The 10,159-nt window shown below is 44.9% G+C and overlaps 1 long non-coding RNA gene across 1 annotated transcript; it reads left to right on the top strand.

Annotated features, from left to right (window-relative positions):
- Nucleotides 1-972: 972 nt before the first annotated feature.
- LOC149188052 (uncharacterized) lies at nucleotides 973-4,282 on the top strand. Its single transcript, XR_016256233.1, has 2 exons — nucleotides 973-4,030; nucleotides 4,130-4,282. It is a non-coding gene; the product is annotated as an uncharacterized LOC149188052 (long non-coding RNA).
- Nucleotides 4,283-10,159: the final 5,877 nt, after the last annotated feature.

Below are 10,159 nucleotides of genomic sequence, written 5' to 3'. Positions count from 1 at the left end.
TACAAGCAGAGAAAGTTATAGTCAACAGAGAGACATAACAGGTTCCAAAAGCTACAGGGATAACCTTGTTTACAGTTGAGGCTTCCCAAGGGGATACTATTCCTAAAACTCTTGAGAAAAACATTAATGCTGAGATTTTCAATCAAACAACTGTTACCAAAGATATGGAAAGAATTCTTGCATTTCCTACTGACTAGATAGTCCTCAAGATTGAAGAAATCCTGCCTTTGGACGTATTTTACAGTCCAAATCATAAAGAAGTGATGAGCAGGTCAAGAAAGAAAACATAGCTAGAAAAATCACAAGCGGTAGTTATAAATGAGACTCCTTTTCAAGTTCTTTGGAAAGGAACTCAAATAGCCACTGACGGGGAATTGAACAGATTATCTCAGTTCACAGGAGCTTATGTTAGTGCTACCATTGATAAAGTTGTAGAAATACAATTGATAATGAAAGAAAAGGATCAAAGGATTGTTCAATTAGAAAAAACTTTCCAGATTGAAAAGCAAGTGATTGAGCAACAATGGAAAGCAAATATTACCGAGTTGCAGAAAAGATTTAATGATTTAAAGCTACAATTTGAATATGAAGTGAAGGACAAGGATGAACAGATATTACAGTTGCAACAAAGGATAAACTAGTTGAGGGAAAATCCAGATATAAATGAAGTCTGCAAGGAAGCATCAAAACTGGGCATACTACTAACAAAGCAGTAGGCTATCTTCTGTCACAAATTGGCTTTAATTCATGACTTGTCACTATCTCTGGTCTCGAAGTCACCTCTAAGGAGGGAAATCTCAGGTTGAAAAAACCACCCCCACTATTCATTCCCTAACATATTAGTTGGCATTACCCATAGCAGCTCATTGAAACCAGCCCTAGAACCTCAAACTAGACCTAGAACTTGAACTCTTACTTATCAAAACCTCCGCCTCCTCTCCTCTCCTTAACAGTCGAGCCCCCTAAAGGGTCCTCTCCTTAACAGTCGAGCCTGCTTACGCATCCTTATCAGTCGAGCCCCCTAAAGGGTCCTGAAAATGCTATAATAGGACCTTTAGGTGCTCGACCAAAAGCCCCCCCACCCAATAAGTAAATTGAAGGGGAATCTTGAAAAACCTCCGCCAAGAGAATAGGATTTCCCGGGCCGCCATCGCCCTTACTTCTTCATAGGGGTCACTCACTATTCATATGGTGAGGGAAGCGTAACTGGTCTCCGATCGTCCTCGCTTCCAGTAGTCTCGATCCCTTTCCATCCATAAACTTCTAAGAAAAGACCAGTAATGAACGTTCATTCAATCGGATTTGGTTCCTTCGAAACATCCATGATCATGCAAGTGAGATCGTGTTACCCCCTCACTAGCACTTACTTCGGTTGGCTCCAGAGTAGCTCCATCGATCTTCTATCTATATAAAGCATCCAGTGTTTGAACAACTACCCTGACCTCCTCGGCCTCAGCAGATCCAAATGGTAACCCTGGGTCCTATACGTGCCCTCGTTCTGCTATGACCCCCTCGACTCCGAGAGTAGAGTTAGCAGCTAGGGTAAGCCCTAGATATTAAGATCTATATTACCATTCTCTATATTACCAAGTGTTTTTCACTTGGCTCATTTCGTCGCTATCAATAGAACGCTATCGAGTTCGGAGATTGCAAGACGTACTGATGAACAACCCAGATCTTCATTTTTAGTTCCGCTTATGAGTCCGTGGGGATCTATCATAAGACCGCTCGCTAGCTCTTCGGTTCAGACGGGGCTACCTCACTGGCCCGAGCATGCTCTTCACATGCACTGGGATAAATGAACTTGAAAGCCTCTTCACCCCTGATTCGATTTCCATACTGTTCGCTTCTAGTGAGTTTCTATATTTTGCTTCTCTTGGTCAGACCGAAAAAAGTCAAAATTTGATTGGGCTAGCTAGAAAGGCATGTCAATTCTTTCTCCCACTTCTGCTGCTGGCTTCACCCTCGCTAACACCAATTCTAACTTAGTATCCAAAAACAAGTTATCCTAAGACAAGAACGAAGGTTGCTTCCATCGCTCGCCACAAAATTCCCTATTTCTCTTGGTACAACTCATCTTTGACTTTATCGCGTCATCGGTTCAGACCGACTTCCAAGTATCGCAAGCCTCCCTGGAGGGGGAGAAATCCCATACCCATTTTGTTCCATCCAGGCGGCCTCTTCGAGCAAATTCCGGATTCACCAACCAAAGGTAAGTTGGCTTATACTTCCATCTCTGTACGATCGTTTGATCTGGTGAAAGCGTTGGGTATTCACCCGTTTGGTTTACTTTATCAGAAGCATCTTTTCCAGGTTAAGCGGATCCCAATGGGTAATCCTCTGATAGGTGATGCACTTCTATATACGATCACCGATTCACCAGCTTTCCCTTAGGCACTCCGTTTCACCATCCATATGCATACTACTTATTTGGTGTTTGCCCCACCTTTTAGGGTTTCGAAGCCGCCGCTCTTCAACCAAAGTTAGTAGCACCTCATTCATTGGAAGCTTCGCCATATCTATAGTAGCATCTTCCTTTCCGGCATCCACTACTTTGAATGAGGTTCCGGATAATAGTAATAAGTGTTAGCCGAAGCCACCTCCTACAGGCTTTAAGCCAGGAGTTTCACCCTATCTATCCGCACATCCTCGATCCAAAAATAGCTTCCAAGCCGCCGATATAGAACCATCCAGGCCAATAAGAAATTAAGACTAGAAAAATACTAGTTAGTACAGGCCACCCCTGATAATGTGAATGTAGCTGGTGCTCATTATTATATATATATAATGCATCCCGATGAGACAGAAAGATTTGCACGCCCTTACTATTATCAGAATTGTATGTTGTTCCTCGTAGTCCCTATATCCCGAACCGCCCGCCCCTCACAAAGAATTGATAAGGAGCTGTTTATTTCTCATTCTTTCTATATGTAATTACGCTCTAGCAGACTTAGCTGCTATGGGCATATGTCATTACGCTATCGAATAATTGATCAAATAATTGATTGGTGTGTTAAGCGGGCTCGACATTTATCAGATCCTAATCATTCTAAAGCAGACCCGGAGTTGAACATCCTAATTCATTCGGAAAGTGAATTGAAATACTAACTAAACGAATTGGTTGGAAGGACCGGAAACCTAATGAGATGACCATAAATAGGACTCATAGAAGGATTAGAATCAATCAAGAGGACCGGAAAGAGGACCGGAATCTTGGCAAGCACCCAAGCAACCTGGGCAATCCTGTGGCAATCCTTTCAACCACCCATAAACCACCCAACCTGCCTGGCCGGGCCGAGAAGAAATTCCCGTGTTGTGTTGACGAGGAGGAGAACGTACCCTATCGGTAAAGAGCCCTATCGGTAAAGAGAGATTTCTCTTTCAATCAAGAAATATATATTAGTCACTTCATTAACAATTTCATATGGATCATAGCGATGGTCATGTTTGGATCGGCGTCTGACAATGTCGTGCCAAGGCCTAGTCGGGGCTCCCTATCCTGGTGGGTATGTACTTTTATTCATTCGAGGGGAGAAGCGATGTCGACCTTGTATCAGCGGCGGGTTACCCGATTGTACATTCATTCATCAAAATGGGTAAGCCGCGTCCAAACATGTAGGATGCATGCGGACAAAGTCGCAGACATCCCAAGTCGCCTCTGCTCGAAAGCCTCATGGGAGTCACGCGGGAGATGGAAGAAAGGGGAAAAGAGAAAAGAGTCAGTTAGAGAAACTGAGCTTGCGTAATTACATATATAATGAATGACCACTTCTAACCCGGCTGTTCATGAGGCGTTTAACCCTAACGAAACACTACTGCCACAGTGACTGATGGGAACGAGAGGCTGGGAACGATAGAAGGATGGTTCCACCGAAAGGCTGTTCATGAGGAAACAATATAAGTAAAATGAAGGCAGGGCTCGACTGTTAAGGCCGCCATCGTGAGCCTGTCGAACTCTCGACCAACGGGCCGCCATCATGCCCCCGGCAGGGTGAGGGTGAGCCTGTCGAACTCTCGACCTATGGGAGAGGTAACGAACGCTCGACTAAAAGGCCGCCATCGCTCGACTGATAAGGAGAGGTCCGACAGGGTGAGGGTGAGCCTGTCGAACTCTCGACCTATGGGAGAGGTAACGAACGCTCGACTAAAAGGCCGCCATCGCCCTTTTTTTGACTTATTTGAGAGCCCAATAAGTAAATTGAAATTCATTGCTCGACCAAAAGGACCTTTAGGTACTCGACTGTTAAGGATGCGTAAGCAGGCTCGACCATAGGGAGAGGACCTTTAGGTACTCGACCCCAAGGGAGAGGATGCGTAAGCAGGCTCGACTGTTAAGGAGAGGACCTTTAGGGTGCGTAAGCACGCTCGACTAATAAGGATGCGTAAGCAGGCTCGACTGTTAAGGAGAGGACCTTTAGGTACTCGACCCCAAGGGAGAGGAGAGGTACTCGACTGTTAAGGACCTTTAGGTACTCGACCATAAGGACCTTTAGGTACTCGACTGTTAAGGATGCGTAAGCAGGCTCGACTGTTAAGGAGAGGACCTTTAGGTACTCGACCATAAGGGAGAGGAGAGGGAGAGGAGAGGGAGAGGATGCGTAAGCAGGCTCGACTGTTAAGGATGCGTAAGCAGGCTCGACCATAGGGAGAGGACCTTTAGGTACTCGACCATAAGGACCTTTAGGTGCTCGACCAAGAGGGAGAGGATGCGTAAGCAGGCTCGACTGTTAAGGCCGCCATCACCTTTAGGTGCTCGACCAAGAGGGAGAGGATGCGTAAGCAGGCTCGACTGTTAAGGCCGCCATCACCTTTAGGTGCTCGACTGTTAAGGATGCGTAAGCAGGCTCGACCATAGGGAGAGGACCTTTAGGTACTCGACCATAGGGAGAGGAGAGGGAGAGGAGAGGGAGAGGAGAGGAGAGGATGCGTAAGCAGGCTCGACTGTTAAGGCCGCCATCACCTTTAGGTGCTCGACTCTTTTTTTACTTATTTGGGGGGGCCAATAAGTAAACCCAAGAGCCCCCCCACCCAATAAGTAAATTGAGAGGAAATAAGGTAATTTATTGCTTGTCCGCACCGGGCAAGGAAGGACCGCTACGAGTTGATAAGGTCAATCCTTTGACAATGCATATATTATAAATGTCATTATGCATTTAAGAATGAGATATGTCATTTCGCTTGAAATTAGATCGATCTCGCGAACCTCTGCGCGAAACGATGGGGGCCTTCCAATCAATTAATCTTATGCACGAATCAATTGATCATATTCGATAAGGAGCTCTGCTCCCGGCTAGATCAATCAAACTCAAAATAGGACCGGCAGGGGCTCGACCACCTCTTTCTTTATTTGTGGTAATTAGCTAGCTACTTACTTACCGGCTCTCTATGTGAGGAGGGATAAAAAAGGAAGGATGCGTATGAAGATGGTAATTATGAAAGTGAAAACGCTTGTAAAAGTGGTAAATGCAGTAAGAAAAGGTGAAAGAAGAGAGAAGAAGGTGCTTCATAAGTAGGCAGATCCTACTTATTCTTTCTCCAAGGAGCGAAGCCGCTTGTCCCTCCGGGGGGCAAGGATGTCTCCCTGTTTTATGCGAGGCATATTAGTTCTCGATCACTCACTTAAGGGCGGCTGGCCCCGCCTCCTACCTAATAATAGGTTAGGTGTGGTTTCAGCTGCAGGAAGGGTTGAGCTCCTGAGAGGTTTTTTAGGCATGATCCAGGATGGACCAACCAACAATACGCGGGCAGACGCTTCTTACTTCACGGTCCAATAAGCTGAGTACGGTTCAAAACCATAGACGATTACGTAACTCATACTAGACGACGCTTAAGGAAAAGTCGAAGTGGCCTCTAGGGGGGCTTGTTGATTTGCCGCCATCGATTCAGTCTTGGTTCAGAAGATAACAGTCACAGATCGAGATAGAGTTCCTAGGTCCTTAGTAGGATATTCACTGAACGTTCCAGCAGCAACAGAGCAAGTTTCAGTTGACCATCAACAGAAACAATGGAACCGCACAAGCCATCGATCCATCCCCAGCAATTCAAAGTAAGCCCAAGCAAGCTTCGTTGCAGCAATAGTTTGAAACGTTATCAAATGCCCTTTTCGTTGCTTTCACCCCGCTGTCCTTTGATTATAACACCCCATTATGAATAGAAAAGAAGTAGCAGGAGCATTGGAAAGAATTGCCAGAAGTCCAGGAGTAGTGGAAGAATAAATAGCCTTAAGCCCTTTAGCCTTTTTATATTTGCCGGAAGCCCTCGAGTCGGGAAAAGAGGGACTCACAGAACCAAGCATTGTTCGAAGAGCTTAAACCTATTCAAACAATGCTCCTTCCTGGGCGGGCTTATTCCGGGGCTTCAGGCTATTCTCATAAAGTGACTGCTGCACGTCTATCGCGAACTTGGCATCCGTCGCAACATAAATCCCTCATATGTTCTCCGTGTCTCCCGTCCACCGGACAACACATTTCCCCTAATTTGATTCCTTCAATCATCAAAGCATATCCGTAACTGGCTGGTAGTCCCGCTCTGTCTCTTGTGGATAGCTGGCTGGCTATTGGTAGTCCGCATAAGTAGCTCAGGTCCAGGTGTACGCATAGCACATAGGGTACATCCTTGAGTTGGACAGCCCCTATTCTGATTATTTAAGGGCAGTCTTGGATTGCTTAATTGTTGGAACTGCCGGATTGATTGATTGATCACGATTCTCTACAGCCAGATACTGATGATATCCAATCAGATGATTGGGTGGGGTGAAGCACTTGCAACCTTGAATATTTCACCTTTGCTGTTACCTTTTTATTTACTCTTACCAACTACCCCGAATTACCAACCGGAATACCTAGAGACCTCGTAGTTCTAGACCGCTTGCTTATTTTATGCAATGAATGGATAGATGGAATGGGATGGGATGGGATGGGATATGCCCCAACCGGGCACCCATTGCTTCAACCAGATAGACAGTATCAGCACTTGTAGGGCCGGGATTCACCCCCAAGATATGATTTTCTTAATTAAGATGGCCAGTCAGCATTGCCCAGGATATGGATGATGCCCACTTGCTCATGTTAGTGCCTGTAACCACCTGTTCTACCAGAACTTTCACTTGCTACTGCATTCAACCTAGGAAATGGGATGGAGTTATGCCTAACCTCTTCTGAAGCCAGGAATATATGTAGGGTACGGCACTATGAGGAGAGAGAATCCCCTTTAGCCCTAGACCACGAACTTCATGAATGCTTAGGAAGTACTGCTATTAACAACCCTTCGCTAGAGAAATGAGATACCTGAGCTAGTTACTCTGAACATGCATGCTACCTGAGATGGAGAGATAGGCATTCCCTGAGATGTGATACGAATAGAAAAGACCTTAGCTGGTGAGATAGGCCTTACCTACTCGAATGAGATCACCACTACCATTACCTGATTGGATGAGCGGGTTTGGCACTAGGGTGTGGGATTAGGATTTGGCATGACCTACCTGAGTCGGTGAGATCAATATTACCTGAGCGATTTTACCTAACCTGAACGCTTTTACCTAACCTTACGCTCAACCTTCATCCTCAGAGTACAGGTAGAATAAAGGTCCTAAACGCTAACCCTAAGAAGACTGGTCAGAAGATGGAATAATTACATATATAATATATGCATTGATAAGAATCAGAGTGGGTACGGCGCGGGTATCAGCCCCTTGCCCGGTGCGGACAAGCAATCAATTACCTTGCTCTCCTTTTGTCGAGCAAGCAATCAATTAATTTGACTTATTGGGTGGCCCCTCTCAAATAAGTAACTAAAAAGTCATGCTTACGCATCCTCTCCTTATCAGTCGAGCCCCTCACCCATCGGAATGAGTGAGTGACCCCTAAGTAATATGGGGCCCTCTCCTTAACAGTCGAGCATGCTTACGCATCCTGCCGGTCCTTGCCCTCAGCGGACAAGTAGTTTCAATTTACTTATTGGGCTCTCAAATAAGTCAAAAAAAGGGCCCCTCACCATCGGAATAGTGAGTGACCCCTCACCATATGAATAGTGAGTGACTCCGTCCCTATGAAGAAGTAAGGGCCCTCCGGTCCTCTCCCGGTGGTCGAGCCCCTCACCATCGGAATAGTGAGTGACCCCTATGAAGAAGTAAGGGCCCTCCGGTCCTCTCCCGGTGGTCGAGCCCCTCACCATCGGAATAGTGAGTGACCCCTCACCATATGAATAGTGAGTGACTCCGTCCCTATGAAGAAGTAAGGGCCCTCCGGTCCTCTCCCGGTGGTCGAGCCCCTCACCATCGGAATAGTGAGTGACCCCTCACCATATGAATAGTGAGTGACTCCGTCCCTATGAAGAAGTAAGGGCCCTCCGGTCCTCTCCCGGTGGTCGAGCCCCTCACCATCGGAATAGTGAGTGACCCCAGAAGTAGGCCCTCTCCCTACGGTCGAGCGTCTAAAGACCCTCGCCCTTACTCTTCCACTTCCTCCTTAGAAAACGAGGGCATCGACGAGCGATAAGGTGTGAACCACGTGATACTTTCGCATGTTATAGATCGGCACTCACCATCTTACTTAGTGTGGGGGGACGTCGTTCCAAGTGCAGTGAGCGAAATGAACTAACCGGAGACAAATGAATGGGAAAGGATCTCGCGCTCACGTTATATTATATACGTAATATGACTGAAACGGATAGGTGCTCAATGCCTGCTGATCACTGCGGTTCGATCTGCCCTACTTACTAGCTAGTTGGCTGGATGTTCGATCGATGCGGAGCGACTGTCTGTGCCCGGTAGTATAAACAAAAGTCATGAGGTATCCCAACAGTGTGACCTCCCTTCAAATGTTGTATGAGCAGCAGCTAGAAAGGGTCTTATACAGAGTACCTTCCACCCGACCGTATCCCTAAGGCGTAATGAGGAGCGCTGCAACAACCAAAAGTCATGAGGTATCCCAACCGTCTGACCCCTTCCCTATGGCGTATGTAGTTTCTGCAGCTAACGATGGGTATAACGTATATAACTAGGCTGTTATGACATATATAAAGAGTATAAGATCTTACAAACTCTATTAATGGAGTGGGGGGTACATTGAATATAACAATACAACAGATATTGATAAGAATTAAGGTCAGGTGCTGCATAAAAGGATGATCATTGCAGGGATGAGCATGGGTCGGTCGAGTGCATAGGTGGAATCCAACGATTCTTTAGTAAATCAATTGTCTGATTTGAGGACATTTTATGAAGATATTGACGAGAAAATTTATGAGTATATATATTGGCAAGATAGTAATCAAGGAAGATCATATGATCTTCCTTGGATTGAAGAATCACAAAAGGATATCATGTTTGGTGACTGGGACATCAAAATGAAATGGGCTAAAATGGCTATTATCAGAGCCAAAAATATTGCCTCAAATTTCACATAATACATTACAGATACCTTATTGCAAGCTAATCTAATTCAGGAATGCCCAAAGGACACCTTTCCAGATGTCAAAGCTTTAAAACAATCTTGGAAGGAAACATCTAAAAAGAAGGTTCAAGAGATTCAGAGTTTATCACAAGCAAACCTTGAAAGTTATTATCATTTTCTAGTGAAGCCTCATAGTCAGTGGCTCATGCTAAGGTGTCTCTCGAATGCAACAATATAGTTTCTTCCATCGCTTAGTGATGCAATGTTTATGAGACAAATGCGCATGAAACTGGTACATCCCCCCCAGCTGAAGCCACTCAAGGACATATACAATCTCAGGGAGCAGATGAAAAATCAATCTGGAGCAGAGTCATGAGTTCTTGTTTCAACAAATCACTAATTTAGTTGTCCTTTATCTTAGCTTAGTTTGTTTAAGATTTTCTTAAGACTTTACTATTTTTATAATATTAATAGGTTATTTAAACCCCTTTCATGCATTTAGAAATGGGTCTATAATTTTGAGAAGACAGCTTTGAACTTGCACTATTATTTGATCCAAAGTTATCTATTTAAGAAGTTGAGCCTGAAAGCTATCTTTTTCATAAGAAGAGCGCTAATGCATCGGGTACTATTATATTTTTGATATCGTTATGTATTATTGAATTAGATAGTGAATCTCTTATGCATTATTTCGTTATATAAATGCTTTGAAAACAATCAATCATTATCACTATTGATGTGCAGGATTGAATGATTTGTGATTATGT

This window comes from Pinus tabuliformis, chromosome 3_1, assembly GCF_031772625.1.
Source record: "Pinus tabuliformis cultivar Carrire ecotype Pingquan chromosome 3_1, CPIR1, whole genome shotgun sequence".
Classification (NCBI taxonomy): Eukaryota; Viridiplantae; Streptophyta; class Pinopsida; order Pinales; family Pinaceae; genus Pinus; species Pinus tabuliformis.
The sequence above is the reverse complement of the archived record's forward strand: the minus strand, read 5'-3'. Positions and strand labels throughout refer to the sequence as shown.